The 27,839-nt window shown below is 35.8% G+C and overlaps 1 long non-coding RNA gene across 1 annotated transcript in view; it reads right to left on the bottom strand.

Annotated features, from left to right (window-relative positions):
• Positions 1-27,839, bottom strand: part of LOC131273265 (uncharacterized) — a 90,074-nt gene that overhangs the window by 31,755 nt on the left and 30,480 nt on the right. The window contains exon 2 of the long non-coding RNA XR_009180425.1: positions 22,961-23,116. This is a non-coding gene — a long non-coding RNA (uncharacterized lncRNA). The remainder of the gene's footprint in view (positions 1-22,960; positions 23,117-27,839) is intronic.

The following is a 27,839-nucleotide window of genomic DNA, read 5'->3' as shown; positions in this document are numbered from 1 at the left end:
CTCTAGAGTTGTTCCCTCCTGAGACATGTAAGCTTGTATGCAGGGGATAAGTTTACGTACTTCAGTTCTCAGCAGGTGCAGTCAAAGTGGCTCCAGTACAAGGAGGGTAATCCTTCAAAGAACAGTGGCGAGGATGGGCTGTTGGTAGCTAAGGCACCCAGGACCAGAGCAGGGGGCAGAGACACAGCATAAAGGATCTGAGCTGAGACTCCCAGTAGCTGCCATTGCACATGAATGCTCAGAATATTCTTGGGCACTCTTTTAAAAAGATATGAAAAGAAAAATTTAAAAATGTGAACTGAGCTGCCATTGTCTTGGTAAAAAAAGAAAAACAGTTGATCACATTAGCTCAGATACACTGTCTTTAAAACATCTCTTCATCTTATCCCTAAAAACCTCTCCCTCTTCTTTTTTTTTTTTTTTTTGTGGGCGGGTCGGGGAGTGGAGTCATTCTGGCCCTACATTTCAATATAAAAATTGAAGGACTATGTGAATGCACAATTCCTGAAGACTGTTACCTACAGAATAAGTTCCATTTGTGGACTTCTACGCAATGCCAGATCCTGATGGTACTAACCCAGAATAGCACTTTTCTTTGTTGTAATGAACATTTAGGGCTCAGAACAATTCCAATGAACCATGACCATAGTATTCCTAAATTCTTTTAATTTGAGCAATCCACAAAGCCACTTTAATCTTTTTATATTATAAAAGTTGTGGGTTTACAGGCCAATCATGCATAAAATCCAGGATTCCCATATGCCACCCCACCACCAACCACTTGCATTTGTGTGGAACATTTGTCACAACTGATGATAGCACTGTTTTGTAATTGAACTAATTTTAACAATAGTTACCTTTATTATAATTGGTGAAAAATCATTAGGCAAATAATATTAACTCTATCCATAGTTCACTTTAGGTAATTTTTCCCATATACCACCCTATTATTAGCATCCTGTATTAGTGTCATATCTATTAGTTATAATTCATGATAGAACACTCTTAAACTTGACTATTAACTATAGTTCATTGTCTAAACTAGGGTTCACTATATACAGTCCTATATTCAATCTTTTTATTTTTATTCTAGTAACATATATGACCCTAAATTTCCACTTTCAACCATGTTCACTTATATAATTCAGTGCTGCTAATTACAATCACAATAATGTGCTACCATCACCACCATCCATATCCAAATCTTTACAATCAACCTAAATAGAATTTCTGTATATAAATTCCCCATTCTATTCCCTATTAATCTATATTCTAAATTCTAAATATATGAGTTTTCTCTCTCTAATTAGTTCATATCAGTGAGATCATATAATATTTGTCCTTTTTTGTCCACTTATATCACTCAGCATAGTGTCCTTAAGGTTCATCCTGTTGTTTCATGTATCATGATTTCTTTTCTTCTATGGCTGAATAATATTCCATTATATGTATGTATCACATTTGATTTATCCATCCATTGGTTGATGGAAGTTAGGGTTGCTTCCATCTTCCAGCAATTGTGACTAATGCTTCCAAGAACATTGGTACTGTTCAAGTCCCTGCTTTCAATTCTTCTGGGCATGTACCTAGTAGCAGGATTGCTGGGTCATGTGGTAATTTTAAACTTAGCTTCCTGAGGAGCTGTCAAACTGTATTCTACAGCAGCTGCACTATTTTACATTCCCACCAGCAATGAATGAATTTCTATTCTATTTCTCCACATCCCCTCCAACTCTTGTAGTTTTTTTTTTGTTTCTTTTTAATAGTAGTCATTCTAATGGGTATGAAATAATATCTCATTGTGGTTTTGATTTGCATTTCCCTAATAGCTGAACTTTCAGTTAGTGTCCATTGGTCAAATATATCGATCTTTGTGCCAATACCATGCTGTTTTGACGACTGTAGTTTTGTAATAAGATTTAAAGACAGGAAGTGTGATTCCTCCAACTTTTCTTTTTTTTCAAGATGTGTTTGGCTCTTCAGAGCCTCTTAGTTGTCCAAATAAATTGGGTAATAATTTTTTGCATTTCCTCAAAGAAGATTTCTGGAATTTTTATTGGGATTGCATTGAATCTGTAAATCATTTCTGGTAGAACTGACATCTTAATAATATTTAATCTTGCAATTCATGAACAGAGAATGTTCTTCCATTTATTAAGGTTTTTTTTATTTCTTTTTTTTTTACATTTTTTAAAAAATCAAAGTTAATAGATCACACAGAATTTTTTTTTATTTCTTTTAGCAATGTTTCGTAGTTTTCTGTGGACAAGTCCTTTACATTCTTGGTTAAATTTATTCAAAATATTTTATTATTTTAGTTACTATTGTTAATGGAATTTTTCCTTGATTCCCTCCTCAGATTATTCATTCTGAGTGTATAGAAACACTGTTGATTTGTGTGTGTTTGATCTTATACCCTACCACCTTGCTGAATTTGGTTATTAGTTCTAATAGCTTTTCTGTAAACTTTTCATAACTTTATATATATAGGTTTATGTCATCTTCAAATATTGAAAATTTTACTTCTTCATTTCTAATTTTGATGATTTTTATTTCTTTTTCTTGCCTAACTGCTCTGGCTAGATGATTATCAGTAAAACCCAATAGCACTATATCCTCAATATATGGCTCTACTATTTAATTTCCATAAGAGTGAGAATACAATTGAACAAAAGTACAGTGACAGGCATCAAATATATGAAAATGAGTAAGACTCATCATCGAAAAGACCAGCCACTCCATAACTAGATAACTTTAATGTAATGCACTGATAATTATAAGGTACTGAGACACATAGGAAATATTTCAGCATCTTCTAGAGCCACCCTCAACTCCATCCCTACAATTACTCTGTAACAAAAATAAGATATAAATCAAAATTGAACAAATGAGCAAATTGAGGATTAAGGAGTGCTGTGATTTATGCTGTTTTTCATGGTTAATATTACTGATTGGTGTCCATATCTATTCTTCCTCACCTACTCTTCTCCTTTCAACCCAATGTGACCTGAGTTCTAGGTCCAAAATTCCACTGATTTTTTCTCACCCTTTTTTGTTACTAAATTAGCATTGGTTTATCTGTCAGCTTGCCTTATTTCAAAGCAATATATTTTCACCGTATTGACTACTCCCTCTTCTTCATGTGTTTATAGCTTATCATTTCTCTTACATTAGCCCCATAGTCCCAAGTTTCTACTCACCTCTATTAATTTATCCATTGGTTGTTTTTATAATCTTGTCCGTCTTTTTAATTTTATTAGGGAATTCCCCTGGCTTTATTATCTTCTCATTATGCATACTTAGATTGGTTGATTTAATCAATTTCCATAGCTTCAATGATGATTTAATTGATTATTTGAATAATAATAACTTCTATTTAGATATTTCTCTTGAGATCAAGTTGAAGTCTTAACCATTTACTTATAAACAAATGAGAGAGAAAGGAATCTAGGATTTCCCTGAGTTTTTCACACAGGCATCTGGGTTGATGTTGAAGTAAGTCATTCAGATGTGAGAATATAGGAGGAATATGGGAATTATATACTGAGTTTAATTTTGGACACACCAAATGTGATTGGCTACTAAATCATCCTAATATTGAGGCCTAGAACCCACGGGAAATATACAGGTGGGAAAGAATAGCTTTGAAAGTAATTACTAAGTAGTTGGAATATGAAGCATGATGGATGAATCGGGTAAATTAGAAAGCATATAGTCTGAGAAAAGACAAGAGAACATGTGGAGAAATATTTAATATAAGATTATTATTGTACTCAGATCCTATAGTTCCTCAGGGATAAGGAAAATAGGAATTAGCCAGATAAAAGTTGAAGGGAAAACATTTCTGGCAGAGGGAACAGCATTTGTGAAGGTCCTGCAGCAGTAAAGCAAACAGAGAGAAGGCTAATATGTTTGGAGCCCAGTGAACAAGGGGAAAGTAGGAAGAAAATAAGTATAAGATAGTTGTATATTCAGAAATACTGAGACAACTCTTCACAGTTAACAAAAGAAGTCATTCTCTCTTGTGTCTCTCTGTCCCTCTCTTTATCTTTCTCCTATTGCCCTTCGCACTTGATATTTCTTCAATGTTAAACTCTATTCCCTGCTTCCATATGCTTCCTTTGCAATTCCTTCCATATTTAACTTCTGTTCATTCTTTAGGATACAGAGTAGGTGTCACCCCATTTGGAAAGTGTTTTAGTAACAATAGACTGAACGCTAGAACAAACAACTCCTAAGTTTCAGTACTTAACACAACAATATATATTTCTGTCATAAAAATCCAACACTTGTTCCTGGACAAGCAAGTTCTGCTGAGGGGCTCTCCCCTCAGTGGGAACATATGAACTTGACTCATTCCAGATTGTGGCTCCAGCATCTCCACAGTCCTTAGAGTCATTCACTTTCTGCCAAAGTATGTGGAAGGAGCTAGAGTAGAGGAGCAGACAGGAGGTTTTTGCATCACACCTGGAAGTGACAGGTTTCATTTCCCAATTCTACCTGTGGTAACTCCCAACTTCAAGGGAGAAAGGGCAATGGGTATAGAGAACACCTAGCTGGTCTCTGTCATATTTTTTTCCTTCAGATCATCAAATATCCATTTTAATCTTCCTCTCACGTAGATACATTCAGTCCTTCGCCAAGAGAGAAAACCCAATTCCCATCCAATCTTTGAATCCAGCTTAAAGTCCAGGATCTGTGAGAGAGCCATTGTCCTCTCCATCAAACCTAAATGTATCTCTTCATGGTCCTTCAATGTATGCAGTAAAAAATCTAGTTGTTCTTCATCCAGCTCCAAGCAGGCACAAGATAGCTTCCTACATAATGATAAAATGAATGGAAAACAGACAGCATCATTGGATTATAGTAAAGTAAAATCATGCCAGTTAAATGTAAGAAGAAGGAAGGAAGGAAGGAAGGAAGGAAGGAAGGAAGGAAGGAAGGAAGGAAGGAACGAACGAACGAACGAACGAACGAAGGAAGGAACGAAGGAAACTATTTCAGCATTAGGTATTTGTTATGAGTTGAATTGTGCCCTCAGTAGACATGTATGGTCTTAATCCTCAGTACCTAAAAATGCAACCTTATTTGGAAATAGATGTTATTGGTTAAGATGAGCACAGACTGCATTTAGGGCGGGCCCTAATCCAATATGATTTGTGTTGCTATAAAAAGGGGAGAACTGGACACCAATGGAGAGGCACAGAGGAGAATGCCCCATGACAACTGGACAGAGGCAGAGAATGAAGTCAAAGGACTGCTGGCAAAGCACCAGAAGCTAGGAAGAGGTGAGGAAAACTTCTCTCCTACAGTTTTCAGACTTCTGGCCTCCAGAACTGTGAAACAAACAGACATGTCTGTTATTTTAAGCCATCTAAGTTGCAGATGAGTTCAACATCTTAAAAATAATAATGGTGATAATTACTCATATCAGGCACCAGGCTAATAACTACACATATTTCTTTAAATTGACCCAACAACACTGTGTTGGGTGTTTTTATTACTCCTAATTTACTGATTAAAAAAAAAAACTTCGGTTCAGAAAATTTAAGCAACTTTCCTTGGTCCTCATAGCTACTCATAGATTGGTGTTCCATCTCAAGATTACCTGAATCAAAAAGTAAACGTCTTAACCACTATTCTATACTAACTTTTATATACTAATTTTATTAGCTAAAAGGCTGTTTGACTTAATCATTTGATTACTGCAGATTACATGCTGATGTAAAATTTACAAAAAGTCAGAACACTCAGAAGGCCGGTAGTTCTATATTGTATAAATTTATACTTTCAGGATTTTGAAAGTATCAGCAAATAAAAGAACAATGACTTAAACACAAACTCATTTAAACTCTGAACCCATCAATTCATGAAATCTCAATACATTTGAACAGTAATTTCAGATTTTCAAATCTTTAATAACTCAAATGCCTTAGGCATCAGTTTCCATTACTACAAAATCATTGTGAAAAGATCTCACCTGGGCAATACATAAATTTAAAATCTATTTTCTTGAGAAATTGCTTGTAGTTAATAAGCTTCATCATAATCCTCTTCAAATTTAACACCTAATCCAAATAAAGATATTGTTCTTCTTTTATAATTGCCCTCATAGAAATAAGCATAGTATTTCTGGCTCGATATAAATGTAAGGTACATTTTGCTTATCATGAAAAGAATTATAGTAGTTTTCTAGGCTTAAAATGATAATTTAGGTAATACACTAGAGCAGTTAGATATGCTTTGGGAGTGCCATCTTTTCTAAGGGTAAAAATGGACCATTTAAGAAGATTTTCTGCCATGTATCTTTCAAAAAGAAAATTTACACAGACAAGATATTTTGTATTGTAGTCGTATTTAGTAAATTGAAATGAAAATGTATACTTTAAAGTTAACATTCTCAGAAAGCATTATACTCACCGTTTTGTAACATTTTTATTCAATTGAATGCATTATTTTTCAATAAGCAAATAGTCTTTTCCTCCTGAACTTCCAGGGATATTTTAAGGTCTAGTTCTGCTATCACACATACTAATTTTCATTGTTTTCAAAATAACACATAGCGTTCCAATAACATTTCTTATTAATAAATGCTTTCTCTGTAAGGCACATAAGCAGTTGGCTAGCAGCTTTCTCTTGGACTTTGGATTTGTGATTTTAAAAAGGCAAACATAGCAATTAGGAGCCCAGAAGAAATCCCTCATCAAATTAGAATATGCTGGCAAATTTGGACCTTAGCTAATTAACTGTGCTCTTAAGAATTTTGCTCAGAAATGAACTCAATTTAAACTTTAATTAATTAATTTAAAATACATTCTAAAATCTGATAGATCAAAACCCATTAATTTCAGTTTAGCTGGTTCAGTCCAGCCAAGTCCTCTGTTCTGACCTGGTATTTCTCTCACCTCCAGCAGTTATGCACGTTACATTACAGAGGACAAGGTTAAGCACTAATAACTCAAACATAAAAAAAAAAGAAAGTGTAAAAGCAAAGCAGTCATTTTCTTTCTAAAGTAGTGTCATTAAATTGACTTGCAGAAAATGTTTCTACTTTTTAAAACATTCTGAGAATTGTTTTCCTTGCAATGCTTCGTCTAATTGTTCCTTATAGCAATTTTACTGTGATGTATACAAAGCCATTGTTTGGATTCTGTTTTTTTCATATATGTTACCCACCCATTTCCTTTCCACATGCAAAAAATTTTGTATTCTGCCCATTCTTCTCTCCATGTACTTTTTACCCTTACCAAAGTCTAAAGGAAGAGTAAAGACCACTTTTATTAAGTTCTTTTTAAAATATTTTTTCTTAGTGAATGAGTTTAAAGGTTCAGAAGGAAAAAAAATTCATAAAATAACAAAGACCAAAGTTTTTATTAAGGAACTTAGAAGGAGCTAGACAATTCTAGGAACTAGAGCAATTATACACTGATAACTTCCACAGGAACAAAGGTTCAGGTGAATTGTAGTGTGTTTCTTTTTAAATTTTTAAAAGACTTACACCTGAGAAATGCCATTGTTGTTAGGGTAAATAGCAGTCACAATTTTCCCAGAACAGTCCTTGTCTTAAGCTATTAAATAATATCGTGTCCTTATGGTTATATAATTATAAGATTTCTCTTGTGCAGCATGGGAATCAATATTTAGAGAAATAGGTCCAATAACATGAAAGATTCGTATTGTGAGTTAGAAGGAAATTGGAGCAGTTATAGAAATAAAATTTAGAATGGAGGGGAAAGATAGGGAGGGGAGGAGAGGGGAGGGTAAGAAAAGGAGGGGAGGGGAGAGAAGAGATGAAATGTCAATGGAACAGAACTGAACAGAAGGAATAGAATAGAATAGAATAGAATAGAATAGAATAGAATAGAATAGAATAGAATAGAATAGAATAGAATAGAATAGAATAGAATAGAATAGAATAGAATAGAATAGAATAGAATAGAAAACTCTGGGAGAAAAAAAAGAGAGTTTCATGCTTCTATTCACTCTCAGATTGTCTTTCACTGGGCTAAGTGTAGGTTTATCTAACACATCTATAAGCAGAGCTGGCTGGCTTCACTACTCTAGTATATTTCTCAACAAAGAAAGGTGATTGAGACCTAATTCTACTCTTGTTCAATTTTATCTCATTTTTTTCCATTTCTCTTTTAATATTTCATAATGTATATAATATAATAATGTAATAGTACTCTATATTACTTAAATAAATTAATTTATAGAGGATAAAGATCACAAAATTTTCCATACTTATGGGATAGACAACCACATTATTTTTGACAACCCTCATTTGATATGTGCTCAGGCTTTTATTAAGTACCAGTAATACTATGGAGATTAAGAGGCTTTATTAAGTACTGGTAATACTATAGCGATTAAGTCTACAATTTAAAGACCCTCAGAACAGTACCTAGAACACTTTGACTATGTTATGTTATCATCACTATGTTATATATGTATATAGATGTATATCATCACTATAGTATATATGTATATATGTATAAAAAGTTTTCCTTCATTGTTTGTTTTGGTGTTGCACCTGATATTCTTAAATGAAAGTAATCTAAACAGTTTCCTATGCAAGGAAAGTCATATTCCCTTGATCTAGTAAAAGACTAAAGTGAGAACATGGAAAATAATAATCACTACCTGGAATGATATTAAATTTAGTGCTTAAAAAGTCAACTAAAATTAGGCAAAGCATCATCAATCTGCATTAGCACATGCAGCAAGATGGATGTACTCAGTTAAGGCTTTAGCATACTAATTTTTTGTTAACTATATGGAAAACATGATTTTTATTTTAAAATATCCCAAATTTCTGTACATCTTGAGTTTAATATCAGATTACATGAGATTTATAATGCATTTACTAAGTGTAGGATATACTTTTCAGGTAATTGTTCCTAATTCTGAAATAGATCTTGAGGATGCATATTGGATTTCTGGATTTCTTCATATGGAGGAATTTCATATGGAGAAACTTAGAGTTTCTGCACCAACATTTGCAATGTTTTGTACATAAAAATCTTTCAGCAAATAAAGGTTTTATTGTTACTTACAAAGAATATAAAATGTAATTCTAACACTTTAACTACAGACATGTTTTTATTTGCAATTTATCAGAATAAATTTCTTTAATAGCAGAAAACTACGCATAATAATTCATTCTCTCTTGCCAATTTCATACATATACTGAAAACTAAACTAATAAAATCCCATGAAACCAAACTTAAAGAACCCAGAATGTAGTGCCTACTACTACAGGATGGATTTGTATAGCTGCAAAATTAGGCCAGAGTATAATTTCCATAGTCTATGAAGGAGCTCTTTCTCTGAAAGTAGCAACGTTCTGCTACTGGAGCCTCTACATGAAGAACATGGAAGTGAAATAAAGTCAATTTCCTCTGACGTTATATGTTACTGATCCAGGGATCATAAGAGTTCACATTTCCATTTTAAAGGCTGTAGAAAAAAAGTATTTTTTTAATTCAATGGAAAGTTAAATAAAAATACTACGAATTTTTATACCCAATTTGAAACCTGTTTTACCCTTTTTTCTAATGGTCTACACAGATAAAATATCATCTTCTCTTTTCTCAGAAAAGCATAAATCCATACAAAATTGTTTGAATGACTGAGAAGCAGTATATCAGTTTTATACAAAATGTCATCATCACACTTAAAGAAGAAAAAGCATTAGCACAGTCAATATTGTATGGTGTCACTATATATAAGGCATTTTAAAAACAAAGATATTTATTATCTAAGAATTAAAAAAAGAGGATTTTAAAAAATTTTCCTAAACATATTTGAGTTTTGCTATGATAAAATCCTGTCAAGATAAGGCAGTTTGATCATGTACTAAGGGCATGAATTAGGTAATGAAACTGAACTCTATGATGTTTACACTAACATAAATATCCAGAAACTAAGTGATAAAATATAATTTCCTGGATTGTAAAACACTGTTAATTTACTTTTTCCAGGTAAAACAAGTAATATAATATATACTTTGAACAAGAAGCCTCAGAAATACTAATATATTGAAAAATGACCATCATTGAATTATGGAAATAAGGTATATCTTTAAATGTTTACCTAGGCCTCTGGTTTTAGAAGATCCTTATATATAATACGGTTGATTTGCCTAATCAAGTAAACTATCCTTTTCTTGTGTGTACAATATGCTTTATTTTTTTACTTTTTTAATTTATTTCTCTCCCCTCCCCACCGCCCCCCTTCCCCCTCCCCACCGTTTTCTGCTCTCTGTGTCTATTCGCTGTGTGTTCTTTTGTGTCTGCTTGCATTCTTGTCAGGCAGCACCAGGAATCTGCATCTCTTTTTGTTGCATCATGTTGCTCTGTCAGCTCTCTGTGTGCTTGGTGCCACTCCCGGGCAGACTGCACTTTTTTTGTGCAGGGCAGCTCTCCTTGTGGGGCGCACTCCTTGCAAGTTAGGCTCCCCTCCATGGGGGCATCCCTGTGTGGCACAGCACTCGTTGTGGGCCCACAGCACTGCAAGTGGGCCAGCTTACCACATGGACCAGGAGACCCTGGGTACTGAATCCTGGACCTCCTATATGGTAGGCAGATGCTCTATCAGTTGAACCATACCTGCATTCCACAGTATGCTTTATGATTCATTATTAATCTGTTCAAGTCAAACCAAAAGATGTGGGACCTGATCTGGACTGCCACCTTAAAGGGTAGGTCACTTACCCCTTCTGAACTACAGTCTCTAGTCTCCTCTGAATGTGCTTTAAATCCCCAGCCTTACCCACAGTTTAGAGAAGAATGGAAGTGAGAGTTGGGGCTAAATTTGCACTCTGGGGGAGGGAATCAATCTAATTTTCTGAGGAAGCCTTGTGACAGGTAAAGCAACATTCCTGGCAATAAATGAGCTTCTGGTCCAGAAAAGCATCGGTAAACTGTCAGCGTTGGGGAATGGAGTACAGAGATGAGCAAGGAAAAGAAAAGGGTAAAAGAGGGAAGTTAATACTCTTAATGAAGCACATCTTAAGTCAACATACAGGACAGATTAGTGACAGCAGGGCCCCAGCCACAACTTGTTTACTGCTACTGGGAAAAGAGCAGGAAATGTGCTGTTGAGATGAGGACCCAAGTTGGGCCTGAAAGCCACTTCTATATCTAAAATGCTTTCATCCCATGGTTGCTAATAAAAATAAAATTGTCAGAAATCCAATCATGTAATTTTCTAATGTACCTCCTAGGATATACAGAAAATTAAAAATGTAATTTGTGAAATGATTTCAAATAATAAAAGCAGACAAGCACCTTGATTTATTGTCTTTGGGGGAGAGCATAATACAGTGTCTGTGTGTACGATTTAAATTTATTCTGCCTGGGTACAATGCTAGCCCCAACATTTATAAGCTCTTGGAACCTAGAGTGAGATAATTCAATCTCAGATTTCTCATCTGCTCAATGTGCATCAAATCCCATAATTTTGTTGTACAAAGTAAATGAAATAATATAATTAAATTAATTATGATAATGACCAGCACATAGTAAGTGTTCTTTTAAAATAATTTAACATTATCTCAAACATAATTATTTAAATTCAATATACAATTTATATCAAAAATGGAATTCAAAGTCCTAAGCTAGGTACAGTGGAAATGAAAGAAGAATATGTTTTTGCCATCCAGGATTTAAAATATTAGAAAAGATTTTAAAACTAAAGTCTTGCTGTGGAAAGCATATATAATTTAGGTTTTATGGAATAAAGAAATAAGAGGGGTCTCCAGTATTCCAAGAGTCAAACAGAAAATTTTTATAAACATCTTATACTATTAAAAAGCATTAACTCTCAAGTAACTTGTTTGCAGCTGTGTTTTAGAAATAGTATTATTTTATTTCATGATCAAAAAGAAATAACTGCTCAATTCCACTATCAGCAATGAGAGTCTAGTTTGTTTTGTGCCAGCCTCCTAGTGAGAATAAGTATAAAGAAGCTGAATAAAAATAAAAACAAACAAATGAACAAACATATTTTAAGGATTTGGAGATCTACCAGGACAGTAAGGATTTCAGGTGTCAAGAGTAGTCATGATGGTAACTACAACAATGTGAGCACAACATTTGATATCAAAAAACACAAGCATGTATGAACAGGAAATTAAGCTCATAATGAAGAAAAATATCAATATGCTGAAACTTAATCCAGCTTAACACAGATACTAGATTTAGTAGACAAGGACATTAAAACAGTTATTTCTATACTACATCTGATCAAAAAGTTAAGTGGATATGTGCATGATATTAAAACAGGACCTAAATGAAACTTCCAGGGATGAAAACTAGAGAGTCTGTAATGAAAAATATAACAATGAATGGATTAGACATTGCAGAAGAAAAGGTTAGTGAACTTGAAGATGCAGCAATAGAAACTACCCAAAATAGAGGATTTTAAGTATATTAGTCAGCTAAGGGGGTGCAGATCAAAATACCAGAAACCTTTTATAGCTTTTATAAAAGGGCATTTATTTGGGATAGAAGCTTACAGTTACTAGGCCAAAAAGCATAAGTTACTTCCCTCACAAAAGTCTGTTGCCATGTGTTGGAGCAAGATGGCTGCCAACATCTGCAAGAATTCAGGCTTCCTTTTCCCCCTTAAGACTCTGTGGTCCCAGCTTCTTCCAATATCAGCTGTAGGCTGGGATAAGTCTCACCTCTCTCCTGGGGCTCCTTTCACTTCAGGCTCAGCTGCTCTGCTCTCTCCACAAGGCCAGCTATAAACTATTAGGCAAATGGCTTATTTCTCTTCCTGGGGTCTCTCCATGTCTAATGGAGCCTTCTTTCTTTCCTCATGTATGTGCTTCTCTGTGTAGTTACTTCCTGGGGCTCCAGGATCAAAACTCTTTCTCCTCTGCCTTGTCATTTTCTCTGTGAATCCCTGTCCACCAAGGAGGCAGGGACTTGATGTCCTACTTCATAGGGCCCAATCAAACCCTAGTCATAATTTAATCAAATAAAGTGAAACCTCTGAGTTCAATACAATCTAAGGGAATCACTAGCCCAGAGGAACAGAGATGTTTACAAACATAATCAATATTTCTTTCTGGAATTCATCAATAATAGCGAACTGCCACAATAAGTAAATAAAATTTAAAAATAAATAAATAGATCATGCATACTGTTGCATTTTGATATTGTTTATGAATTCCAAAAATAGATATTTAATTATGTTTATAAACTGGTCTGTTCCTCTGGGCATATTAGATTGAGTCCCCAAGGGGGCAGGGATTCACAGAGAAAACAACATGGCAGAGGAGAGAGTTTTGATGCTGGAGTTCTGAGAAGTAAATACACAGGAGAAGAACACAGAGAAATAGAGATAGCTCCATAGACATGGCAGAGGCCCTGGGAAGAGAGAGAGCCTGATAGTCTATAACTGACCTTGTAGACAGACCAGAGTAGCTGAGCCTAGAGAGAAATGAGCCCCAGTAGAGAGACAAGACTTATTCCAGCCTACAGCTGATATTGGAAGAAGCTGGAACCACAGAGTCTTGAGAGGGAGAAGGCTGAACCCTTGCAGACATCAGAAGCCATCCTGCTCCTATACATGGCAACAGATTTTGGTGAAGGAAGTAACTTACACTTTATGGCCTGGTAACTGCAAGCTCCTACCCCAAATAAATACCCTTTATAAAAGCCAACAGATTTCTGGCACTTTGAATCAGCACCTCTTTAGCTGACTAATCACATACAAACATGCATGCATACCTCAAGCGAGCACACAAGCATCAGTGAACTGGTGAATATAATTGAGTAGCCTGCTGGAAGTTTTATTAGGTTCACTGAAGGAAGAAGGGAAGTGGAAGAGCAGAAAAATATTTGACAAAATAATGCCTGAAAGTTTTCCAAATTCCATGACATCTATAAGCTCACAGATCCAAGAATCTGAATGAAATCCAAGACCAGGAGACATGAAGAGAACCCCAGCCATGCTCATCACAGTCCAATTGCAAAGAACCAAGGAAAAAACAAAAATTGTGAGCATAAAATTTTCCACCCAGTGACAATATCCTTCAAAGGGAAGATTACATAAGACTTTTCTGACAGAAATATCAACAGAAGAGCTACACTATAGGAAATGTAGGAAATCCTTTAGACAGAAAGAAAAATGACAGTAAATGGAAAATGGATCTACACAAATGAATGGAGAATACTATAGGTAACTATAAGTAAATATAAAGGATTATATACTATGTAAATTTCTTTGAAATATAATTGACTATTTTAACAGAAGAAATATCTGTATATCATGGGGTTTATCTAACATACATACAAGAAAATTTTATGACACCAATAGCATAAAGGCTGGGAGAGTTTAATGGAAGTATACAATTATAAAGTTCTTATTCTGTGTTTCAAGCAGTATAATATTACTTGAAGTTAGATTATGATAACCTGAAGATATATTCTCTAAACTCTAAAGGATCATTAAAATAACAAGCAAAAAGAGGTAGAAATAAACCCACAAATGAGGTGAAAATAATAAAGAATCCAAAATAAGGTAGAAATACAAGAAAAGAAGAAGAGAGAATAGATGGGAATAATAAAAGAAATAGCAAGATCATAGATACAAACCTAGTAATAAATACGATACTATAAAATATTTATACTCTAAATCACCCAGTTAAAAGGTAGAAATTACTGGGGAAAAGAGCAAGGGTTATGAAGCCAACATAACTCTACCACAGCCATATAAAAAAATTATAGACAAACACCCTTTATGAATACAGATGCAGATCTCCTCAGCAAAATACTAGCAAACAGAATCCCATGACACATTAAAAGAAATATACACCAGGGTCATGTGTGATTTATCACAGGTATGCAAGAGTTGTTCAGCATTAGAAAGTCAATTAATGTAATATGCCATATTAAAAGAATGAAGGGAAAACACGTATGATCATTTTATTTGACACAGATTAGGCACAGCATCCCTTCCTGATAAAATCCCTCAGAAAACTAGGAATAGAATGAAACTTCCTCAACATGATAAATGGCATACAAACACACATACAACCCACAACATCATACACAATGGTGAAAAACTGAAAGTTTTCACTTTAAGATCAAGAACAAGTCATAATGCCTACTTTTTTTTTTTACAGATTTATTTACTTATTTTTTTCAATTTCTCTCCCCTCCCCCGCCCTCACCCCCACCCCAGTTGTCTGTTCTCTGTGTCCATTTTGCTGCCTGTTCTTTGTCTGCCTGTGTTGTTGTCAGAGGCACAGGAATCTGTGTCTTTTCTGTTGCATCATCTTGCTGTGTCAGCTCTCCGTGTGTGCAGCACCATTCCTGGGCAGGCTGAAATTTCTTTCACGCTGGGCGGCTCTCCTTACAGGGCGCACTCTTTGCGTGTGGGGCTCCCCTACGCAAGGGACACCCCTGCGTGGCAGGGCACTCCTTGCACGCATCAGCACTGCGCATGGGCCAGCTCCACACAGGTCAAGGAGGCCCGGGGTTTGAACCGCAGACCTCCCATGTGGTAGACGGACGCCCTAACCACTGGGCCAAGTCCACTTCCCATAATGCCTACTGTTGCCACTGTTTTTCAGCATTATACTGGAAGTCCTAGCCAGAGCATTAGGCAGGAAAAAGAAATTAGAAAGGAAGAAATAAAACTTTCCATATTTGCAAATGACATGATCTTATACAGAGAATATTTTATTAGACAACAAAGGGTGTTGATGCAAAGTACGAGAAATCTGCTGGCCTTAATGAAGCATATTTATTTGGAGTAAAAAGTTACTAAAGAGTCCAACTCAATGCCACTTTCTCACCAAAATAAGTTGCCACATGTTGAAGTAAGACGGTCTCTGACAATCTCTGCCTGGCCTCTCAGGGCTTTCTCAGCTGCTCTGTTCTCTTCTACTACAAATTATCAGGCAAATGGCTCATCTCTCTTCCTGGAGCTTTAAGTGTTTGAACCTTCACCTTTTGTCACATGGCAGGACTGAAATGACCAAGTTCTCTCCTCTTCCATGTGTCTTCTTGAGTGAGAGTTTATTTATATCAACCCAGGGGACAGGGACTTAACCAGTATCATGCTCTACTGACATTGTCAAATCAAACCTCTAAATAAATTTAATCAAGTAAATTTAATGCAATCAAAGGGTATCACACTCAGAGGAATAGATCAGTTTACAAACAGAATCTTTCTCTTTTTTTTTTGATTCATAAATAATATCAAACTGCCACAAATATCCTGAAAATATCCACAACAAGGCCGCTATGACTAATGAACAAATTTAGCAAAGCAGTGGTATACAAGATCATCATGAACAATCAGTAGTGTTTCTTTGGACTAGCAATGAATAATCTGAAGAGAAAATCAAGAAAATATTCTATTTACAATAGCAACTAAAATAATTAAATTACCAGGAGTAAATTTAACAAAGGGTGTAAAAGACAAGGAAAGTTACAAAACATTACTGAATAAAATTAAATAAGACCAAAATAAATGGAAAGATATTCTGTTTTCATGGATTTGAAGACTAAATATTGTTAAGATATAAATTCTACCCAAAGTGATGTGAAATTTCAACACAATCTACATCAAAATTCCAACCGCCCTCTTGGTAGAAATGGAAAAGGCCTAACCAAATTTATATGGATGGGTAAGGAAACCCAAATAGCCAAAACCTTCCTGAAAATAAAAAAGTTGGAGAACTCACACATCCCAATTTTAAAATGTATTGCATAGCCATAGTAATCAAAATAGCATGGTATGGGTACAAGGGCAGACATTTAGACCAATGGACTTGAACTGAGATTTCAGAAATAAACCCTCACTTCTAAGTCCAATTGATTTTTGACAAGGGTACCAAGTCCACTCAATGAGAAAAAATAGTCAACAAGTGGTGCTGAGAAAATGGATGCCCAAACCATAGTACCATATGACATGACAATGCACTTCTAGTTGTATATCCAAAAGAATTGAATCCCCTAGGGAGATTGCTGAGGGACATTGCAACTGAGATTCTTAGAGTAAGACTTTGTAACAGAGAAGTTCTCTGAAGCATACCCTTAAGATACTTAAAAATCTTTCTTTTTTTTCTGCCTCTAAGGGTCTATGAGACACCATCTTAGATCTTTGTGACATCTTAACAAATGATCTTTATAATATCAATCTGATTTGATCATTAACCCGAGGCTCTTCCCTACTTTGAGGACCTAACACTGGCTGAAAAGGCATTTCTGGGCCTTTTACGTTTATTCTCAATTTCACTTGAAACTGAGCAGTTTATTCTCTAATCCATCTCTCTTTTCTCTTATGCCAAAATAGGGTATAGGTAACAGAATAAGCCAGAATGCAAACTGAACACTCTTCCTGAATCTTTTATAGAGATAACTAATTCATTAGGCACACTTTTATATTTATCATGTTCCTATAGGCAATCTTTTCTCTAAATTTTCCACAGCCAAGTAACAAGGATCTCTTTTCTCCTTATCCTTTCATCCTCCTTGAGGTACTTTCAGGTTTTTCCAGCTCTAGCCCATTGCCCAGTCCCAAAGCAAATACCATATGTTTTAGGTTTTTATTATGGCAGCACTTCATTTCCAGGTATTAAATATCTGTTCCAATTACTATTGCTGCATAAAAAAATAAACACTTGAAACTTTGAGGCATAAAACAATAACTCTTTTATTACACAACTTCTGTTGGGCAGAATCTTAGAAAGTGTGAAAGGGGAATGGCTTTTCTCTGCTTCATCATGGTTTGAGCCTCAGATTTGAAAGACACAGAGAATAGGTATTGGGCTTCATTCATATGTTTGGTGTCTGTGCTGGGAAGATTCCTAGTTTTAGAACTTCTGACTAAAGCAGCTATATGTAACCTAGACATAATCTCTTTATGTGGTCTCACTCTTCACAACATGGTGGCCTCAGAGTAGTTGGACTTCCAAGCGGGTGGTGACCCAAAGTTTCAAAAGCAGATGTTCTAGTGAACATGGCATAAATGCATCACCTTTCTGTCCTAGACATGGGAGCCATGCAAAATCACTGTACCACATTAATTTGGTTCCAAGAATTTTAATTAGCATGTAGATTCAAGGGGAAAAGATATAAAACCTTCTTCTTGTTGATAAGAATATGATCATCAGGCATAAATGAGCATGTTATATGGTAGATATTTTTGTGGCCATTTTATTTGGAAAATAAAATCTTCCATAAGAAACATACAGATTATTATGTGCCTCCTAATGAACTCTGCATAACAATACCCACACGTGCACATACTATAATTACAAAAATTAACTAAATGCTGGTCACTGAACAAGTCTCTTCACATTTCACAGAACTGAAATTATACAGAATATCTGACCACAACAAAATGAAGTAATAATCAATAACAGAAAGCTAGATAGAATATCTCCAAGTGTTTGGAAATTAAGAAATATACTACTAAATAACCCATGAAGGTACCACCAGGGAAATTAGACATTATTTTGAACTGAATGATAATAAAAAGACATATAGTCAAACATGTGAGATAGGTCAAAAACAGTTATCAGAAAAAAATCATATAGTATGTAAGAGGAAAGAGGAAATGTTGAAAAACAATAATAGAAACTTCCAACTCAAAAGAGGGTAACAAAAGTAGAAACTTAAATCCAAAGAAGGTGGATTCAAGGAAATATTAAAGAAGCAGAAATGAATGAGATGAAACAAAGTTGTGAGAAAATCACAGATAATTTTCTAAGAAAGTATACGTAAAATGATAAATCCTTGCAAGAATGATTGAGAAAAGAAATGTGAGAGTAAAACACCAATTACCAGTATGAATGAAATTAGCAAAAGAAATAACAGAGAAGTCACTACAGATACCATGAAATTTTACAAAATTGCTAAGAGGTAATTACAAACAATTTAATGCCCAAAAATCTACTGTTTAAGGAAATAGAAATATATTTACCAAACTTATAAAACCTGATGAAAGAAAAGGAAACAAAGAATCTAAATAATCTCTTTACTAGTCAGGGTTTTCCAGAGCAATGGAACTGAAATATTGAAATATATTATATTATATATATATATATATATATATATATATATATATGCATGTATGGGTGTGTGTGTATTGTGTAAATATTATAAGATATATTATAAAAACTGGCCCATGCCACCATGGGGATTGGCAGGCCATACATTGGGAACTCCAATGAAGTATTAAATTCCTCAGGAGAAGCTGGCTGAAGTAGAGAGAGAAATTATTTTTCTGACTGCTGAAATCATCACTTTTCCCTTTAATGACTTCAGTTGATTGAATGAAACTTCTCAAAGTGCTGAAAGCAATCTCCTTTGTTGATTGTACATGTCATTGGCTATAGATGCAATCAACTAATGATTTAAACCCATAAAAATCACTGTAACAATCAGGCCAGTGCTTCCTTGACCCAAAAACTGGACATAATAACCTGGCCAAATTGTCACATGAATATAACCATCACAGTCTACCCCTTAACCAGCTTGACACCAGTGCACTTCTTAAACCATACCACACATGATCTCTAATAAAAACAATGACAGTCATACTTTTCACCTAATGTAATTCAACTGTCTTCTGTCCTGAGTACAACTAGACACTTACTAACCCTTTCCCCATAAGAGGATGCAAGTCCTTGGGAAATATTTACCCCTAAACTTGATAATCTGTAACTTAAATAATGTGACATAAAGTTGATACAATTTACATTATATTAAAAGGCCATAAAATAGAGAAGAAAACAAAGATATTTGCTTTATGTATAAACACAAAGATATTCATAACGAAGCAAGGATGAGATACTCAAAAATATTATATTCCTCACTTCTGTAACTGGTCACATACACATAGCTTGTATTTTTAACTCCCCTCTTCCAATGCCCATCCCATATTCCATTTACTCTCAGCAATGGTACTCTGCCTGTTGGGGTGAACCAAATCTTCCTTCTTGACATTTCGGGACCATTAGTAGTCCTGCTTGGATTAGGTTTTTGCAGTTTTCCATCAGCTTTAACCAAATGGCATGGTAATACTAAGAGATACTTTAAGGCGGGGGTTCTTAACCAGAGGTCCATGGACCACCAAGGGGTCCATAGAAAGATTTCAGGTGGTTGGTGAGCTTGAATTGAAAAAAATCAACTTATTATCCTTATTTTCTCTGACCTCTAACTGAAATCTAGCTTTTCCTTCATTAGTGAATGTATGCAATTAGAGTTGTATAAATTTCATATCACATTACAGTTGTCGCATACCTTGAAAATTACTTATGCTCATCTACACTTAAAATTATGGTAGTTGTTAGACCCGACACTAGTTGAGTGTTATTAAACCATCTGCCACTACATTCTGAGAAGGGGTCCATGGTTTTCACTTGACTGGCAAAGGGGTCTGTGGAACAAAAAGTACTAAGAACCCCTGCTCTAAGGGAGCGTCTATATTCCAGGCAAGCTGTTCTTTACTGCCATTGTATAGCAATAGTCTTATTTACCCATAATAATCAGGATCAGTCACCCCAGCCAGTACAGGAGTTTCCTTTTTGTCTGTGGATTCAGAGCCATGATCATCTCAAAGTGGATGGGTGGCAGTCTTAACTTCCAACTCAATGGACTCATTTTTGTGTTTCCTCATGGAAGCACTTCACCTTTTAGAACTAAGACCTATAGACCAGCACAGATTAAGTTTGTGGGAAAGGAATTCAATTTTCCTAGTGGAAGAGTTAAGTGTAGTAGTGAGTGATGACACTCCCATTTCCATTCCTTGATTCCTAGACCTGTGAATCCTGGCTCTAAGTGCAACAGCACCATAGAGTAGATGCTGATTTGGAGCATATACAGCCTCCTGGAGAACATTGCCCCAGCCCTGCAAGGTATTTCTGTCCAGTTGGTTACATAATTGAGTCTTCAAAAGGCCATTCCACCATTCTATCAATCCAGCTGCTTCATTATGATGGGGAATATAGTAAGGCCAGTGAATTCCATGAGAAAGAACATTTTTCCACACTTTCTTAGCTGTGAAGTGGGTTCCTTGATCATATACAGTGCTGTGTGGAATGGCATGATGGTGGATAAGACATTCTGTAAGTATACGGGTGGTAGTTTTGGCAGAGGCACTGTGTGCAGGAAAGGCAAAATTGTATGAGGAGCATATGTCTATTCCAATAAGAATAAAATGCCGCCCCTTTCATGGTGGAAAAAGTCCAATGTAATCAACCTGCCACAAGGTAGGCTGATCACCTTGGGGAATGGTGCTATATCAGGGGCTGAGTGTTGGTCTTTGTGGCTAGCATATTGAGCACTGAGCAGTAGCTATAACCAAGTCAGCCTTTGTGAGTGGAAGTCCACATTGCTGAGCCCAAGCATTACCTCCATCCCTACCTCCATGGCCACTTTGTTAATGAGCCCATTGAGCAATGACATGAATGACTTTGGAAAGAAAATGGTAGTCACAGAATGAGTAGTCCTCTCTAATTCTACTTGATTATTAAAGTCTTCCTTTGCTGAGGACACCCTCTGGGAAGCATTCACATGGGATACAAATATCTTCATGTTTTTGCCCATTCAGAAAGATCTATCCACATTCTCCTCCCCCAGACCTCTCTGTCACCAATTTAGCAATCACATTTCTTCCAAGTCCCTTTCCTGACCATCCAGTCAAATCATTGGCTACAGCCCATGACTCAGTATACAAATAAACCTTGGGTCATTTCTCCTTCCAAGGAAAATGAATAACCAAATACATTGCTCAAAGTTCTGCCCACTGTGAGGATTTTCCTTCACTGCTATTCCTTCAGAGATGTCCCAGAAAGGGGCTGCTGTGCTGCAGCTATCCACATTCAGATGGTACCCATTTATGCAAGACTATCTATAAACCAGGCCTGAGTTTTCTCTTACTCGGTCAACTGCTTGCAAGGAACTTCCCAAGAGGTGATAACTGTGGGCTGGGAAAAAGAAGGTAATGTGGCATGAGTGGGTGCCTTAACCATTGGGCCATTTCCTCATATAACTTACTTATGCCCCTGGGATCTGCTTGAGTCCTATCTTGTATATACCACTTCTATTTTATGATGGACAGCTGCTGTGCATGCCCAGCTTAACGGCTTGGTGGGTTAGACAACACCTAGTTCATGATAGAAAACTCAATATTATGGTACCCTGGTGGCCCATGGCTTAGTATTCTGACTCCACTATGGCCCAGTAGCAGGCCAAAACTCTTTCTTAAAAGGAGAATAGTTATCTGCAGAGGATGGAAGGACTTTTTTCCAAAATTCTAAGAATCTGTGCTGTAACTCTCCTATAAGGGCATGCCAAAGGCTCCAAACAACATCTCTGTTTTATACTGACACTTCCTACACCATTGGCTCATATGGCCCAAGTGAACAGCTTGCACAGTAGCCTGGTCCTGTTGCAGAGTCTCTTCTTGTTTTGATCCCCACTTAAAATTAGCAGTTTTTTGGGTCCTCTATAATGTGCAAGAATATCTCACACAAATGAGGAATAGGTTGCCTCCAAGATTCAGAGTCCAACAAGGCACTGAGCCTCTTTTTTGGTTATAGGGAGGGCCAGATGTAACGGCTTACCCTTCACTTTAGAAGTTATATATTGGTTGTACTACAACACCAAATGTCTAGAAATTTCACTGAGATGGAAGGCCCCAAAAGTCCTTTGGATTTATCACTAATTCTCTGACAAGCAAATGACTTACTTCTGTAAACTCAGAGAAGTTGCTACTTTTTACATCAGCATAATACCATCAACATAATGGGCCAGCACAATTTCTCATGGAAAGGAAAGGAGGTCAAGTTCCCTTTGGACTAGAATATGACACATGGCTGGAGAGTTGATATGTCCCCTGAGGTGGGACAGTGCCGGTATATATATATTGCTGGTCTTCCCAGCTAAAAACAAACTGTTTTTGATGGTATTGATAAAAAAGCATTTACCATATCAGTAGCTGCATACCAGGTACCAGGGAATTTGTTGATTTGCTCTTGCAGTGACACCACTTCTTGAACAACAGCTGCAATTGGAGTCCTCCCCTGGTTAAGGTTGCAATAATCCACTGTGATCCTCTAAGATAAATCTGTTTTCTTCACAGGCTAAAAAGGAGAGTTTAATGGAGATGTCATGGGAACCACCACCTCAGCATCCTTCAAATCTTTGATAGTGGCCCTAATCTTGGCAATCCCTCCAAGAATGTAATATTGCTTTTGATTTACTCTTTTGCTAGGTTGAAGCAATTCTAGTGGCTTCCAGTTGGCCTTTCCTACTATAATATCCCTCACTCCACAAGTCAGTAAACCAATGTGGGGATTCTGCCCATTGTTGACTATGTCTTTTCCGGATACACATTCTGAAACTAGAGAAATAACCACAGAATGTTTTGGGAAAACACAGGACCCACTGTCAGATGGACCTGAGCTAAATCGCAATTGATCCCCTTACCTCCATAAGTCCTTATCTGACTAATGCCCACATTTTGGGTCTCCTGGAAGTGTTGCCAGATCAGAGTCAGTGTCTAATAATCCCCCAAAGGTCTGACCATTTCCTTTGCTTCAATGCAAAGTCACTCCAGTAAAAGGCCATAGATCCCTTTGGGAAGGCTAGGAGGAGATTAACAGTATAAATTTTGGAAAAATGGCAGGGTACTTTCCCGAGGGACCTGGCCTTCCCTTTTTTCAAGGGGCTCAGGGTCTGTAAACTGTCTCAAGTCTGATTAAGGGGCTCTGACTCTGTTTTTGTGATTCAAGTTAGATTTAGTTCACTTGATCTCTTCTGCTTACACAGATCAAGTAAGAATTTTGTAGACTGCCCATCTAGGTACCCCATGATCAACTAGCCAATGCTGTAGGTCTCTGCAACTCAGAGTATTCTGATCACTGCTTCGTTTCCGCTGTCCAACATGGTAGAAAGCCTACGTTGCCATTGGTGATTAAGTGCTGCCACTTGGCTCCTGCCAATCTGGGACCTTATCATCCCCATTGTTTTTAAGGATCCAAGTTCAGTAGCAGCAGTTCCCACAATAATATCTGAGCTACAGAGAAGAGCAAACACAGAGTTCTGCAAGGATGATAGAGCTGCTTTCCCAAATTTATTCCTCTTAGTCCTGGTGAAAGCTATGTCCTCTGGACATTCCTGGGGTGGATGAGCAGGTCTTTCTTACATGGAACATTCATTTTCTCTAAGTCTTGGATCCCTTCATCTGCATTATACAAGTGCAATTCTGGTACTTCAACATCAGGTAATGTAGGCCACCTTTTAATTCATATTTAAACCCATCACCCCTCAAAAAAAAAAGACAAACAAACAAACCAGAGTCCTTTTTTAATTCATCAAGCAACAACATTTAATCCAGAATCTCTGTTTAGTGGGCCCATATCAATAAATTTAGTCTTATCCAACTTTGTTTTTCTTCCACAATTGTCCCACGCCCTTAATATACATTCCCACACATATTCTCCTGATTTTTGTCTATGTAAGTTGGAAAAATTATGTAGCTCTTTTGGGGTGTAGTGTACCTCTTCATGGGTCACACTTTGTGCCTCACTTGTTTGTACTTCAGTCTAATTAGAGGTCTGGAAGAAGGCTGTTGGGGTGGGTCATAAAAGAAATTATCAGAATCTTATAAGCCAGCTACCAAAGGACATCCCATTACGGTTTCTTCTGATGAAGGGAATTAACCTCTTTAGATAGAGGTATGATGACTATTTCCTCAAGGGAGGCAGTTATAGATTTATCAGGCCCAGCAGGGTTAATCTCTTCAGGTGAGGTGGCATGGCTGATTCCTCATGGCAGATTGTATCCTCAGGACAGACCATTACAGGTTTATTTGGGAAAGACTGGGCAGATTCTGGGGTTTCACTGCCCTTATCATTACCATTACCAGTCCATAAGTCCCTATTCCAACTTTCAGCATCCCTTTCCTTCCCTAACAATGGCCACGCCCTGTAATGTTAGCAATTCAACTTATGTTGTCATTCAGCCACTTGCACAATGAGACACTGCCTGGTTTCCAGAACTATCAAGTTTGCAGCTATAAGAAATAACTTTCTTTCAGGGAACACATAGACCCTTCTGTGTCCATCATGCAGTACTTGAGCTGGAAATTTGAAGCCTTGAGCTCATCTTTTTCTTTAACAACTGTATCATAAATATTGAGGAAGAAGAAGCCAACAAAACTTTATTGAGGTATCAAATACACTGTCACCCAGAACCTAGCCTGTATAAGCACTTGAGTAGCAGCATCCACTTGTGGTATTTTGCATATCTCTATTACCAATTCATTCCATGAATTATTAGTGCTATCTTGATCATTGGAAATAAAGTCATTAGTGGTTTTTAGTTTAATCAGATTAGAAAACCAAGTCCTAAAACCCCAGAACCAACTCAGAAATCTCATCCTTAAGATTCCTTTTCAGGAACCACTCTCAGTACCAAAATCTGTATTAGTCAGGGTTCTTCAGAGAAAAAGAACAAAGAGGAAAAAAATAAATATATAAGTATATGTATATATATGCATGTGTGTGTGTGTGTGTTTAAATATTTTGAGTTTTATTGTAGGAATTGGCTCACATGATCATGGGGATGGGAAAGCCTAAATTCTGATAAAGGTTTCATTGAACTTTCCAAGAGCTGGCAGGATGAAGTAGAGATAGGACTTCTTTCTGACTGCTGAAATTATCATTTCTCCCTCTAAGTGCTTCAACTGTTTGGATGAGACTGCTCTCAACACTGAAAGAAATCTCCCTTGTTGATTGTAGATATAATCACCCATAGATGCAATCAACTGAATGATGATTTAAAAACTAACTTCACAATAACTATTAAGCCAGTGCTTGCTTGACTAAACAACTGGACGCCATCTCTTGGCCAAGTTGACATACGAATTTAACTATCACAATCTTATATGAAGTTTTAAAAAATTCATAATGAAAACCTTCTTCCAGAGAAAACTCCAGATCCAAATATCTTCACTGATGTCAGAAACTCCTGATGAGATAGGGATAGCCACAATTGCACTAGAAGTTCTAGCCCATGTGATAAGGCAAGAAAAAGAAATAAAAATTATGAATATGAGAAAGAAAAAAAAACTGGCATAATTTGAAAATTATATGCTTGTATATAGATAATAGCTGAAAGAATCCTCAGATGAAATTTTAAGATTGATAAATGAATTTAGTTAGGTTGATTAATAGAAATAACATACTTTTTTTTAAATTTCTTTAGGACAAAGCAAGTTGAATATTGAAACTAAAACCATTCCATTTACAAAAACATCTATAGCCTTCATATAACAGGGAATAATTTTTTAAAAGATGTGTAACACTTCTACAGAGTAAACTTATAAAAGAAGACTTAAATCAATGGGTATATATACCATATCCTTAAATAGGAAACCTCAATATTTTTAAGAAATCAATTCTTACCAAATTCAGCTTCAGTTCAATGAAATTATTGTGTAATTCCAACAGGTTTTTATCATTCTTGAAAAACTAATTCTAGAATGTATAGGAAATGCAAAGGACCTAGAAAAGGAAAGATAAGTATAACAAGAAAATAAAAACTGGAGAATCACTTACTATATACTATCTACTATATACTACTCTATATACCTACTATATACTACCTACTAGGAGACTTATTTTAAACCTAAAGTAAATTACTTAGTGTTTTATCAGTAAAAAGATAGAGAAATATTTCAATGACAGAGAATATAGATTCCAGAAACAGCACATGCTTATGTAATAAGATGATGTATGACAAATTCACCTCCATAATTCAGTAGGGAAATTATTATCTTTTTATTATGTGCTGATGGATCAACTGAATATCCATATGGAGAAAAATGTACCATGGCCCCTATCTACATCACATCATATGAGGAATTCCATATGTATCAAAAATAAATGTAAAATCTAAAACAATAAGAATAAGAAGGAAACAAAGGAGAGTATTTTCAAGAATTTGGGGCAAATATCTCTTAAACAGAATACTATAAAATCATCAACTAAAAAAATACATACTTAAAATTGTACTTTATAAAAATTAAGAACCTGTGTTTGTCAATAAAGTGAAAAAAAAACAAGCAGCAGAGTGGGTGAAGATATTTGCAATACATATATTCAATAAATGATTCATATTCAACTGAAAAATTGTCATACAAATCAATGAGAAATAGGCAGAAAACACAATAAAATGATGTGCAAAAGTAATGAACTATTTTAAAATTAGGATATACAAGGCAAATGAACATATGAAAATATTCTTTAAAACATTAGTAGTCAGGGAAAGAGGAAGTATAACTATAATGAGATATCACTACAAAGCTAGCAAATCCCCAAGTAGTTGTTGAGAATGTGGAACAACTGAATCTGTAATAAATTATTGGTAAGAGAAGAAATTAATAACCACTTTGAAAAGTGATATGGAGAGAATCTAATAAAGATAAATATCCCAGCCTTCTAGGATATTGAAACTGTTCTGGACATTGATCTGGGTGATGGTTTTCTAGGATTATTTGTATATGTAAAATTCAATGAGCTATACACTTGTTTCATTCACCTTACCACATATACTCTAGCACAGTTTTACATGTATTCACAAGGAAATATATTCCAGAATGTTCATAGCAATCTATAAAATAAGCAACTAAAAAATTGATAAATTTTTGCATATCCAAAAAAAACAAGTGCTATAAACATAAAAATAAATAAATGAGAATTACACATACCCCAAAGCATATCTGATGACCCCAAAGGCGCACGTTTGCAGGTTGCAGAAGGATGGTAGTACAATGATACCTCTTGTTATAGCACTTACATA

The sequence above is a fragment of the Dasypus novemcinctus genome, chromosome 14 (genome assembly GCF_030445035.2).
Source record: "Dasypus novemcinctus isolate mDasNov1 chromosome 14, mDasNov1.1.hap2, whole genome shotgun sequence".
Taxonomy (NCBI): domain Eukaryota; kingdom Metazoa; phylum Chordata; class Mammalia; order Cingulata; family Dasypodidae; genus Dasypus; species Dasypus novemcinctus.
The sequence above is the reverse complement of the archived record's forward strand: the minus strand, read 5'-3'. Positions and strand labels throughout refer to the sequence as shown.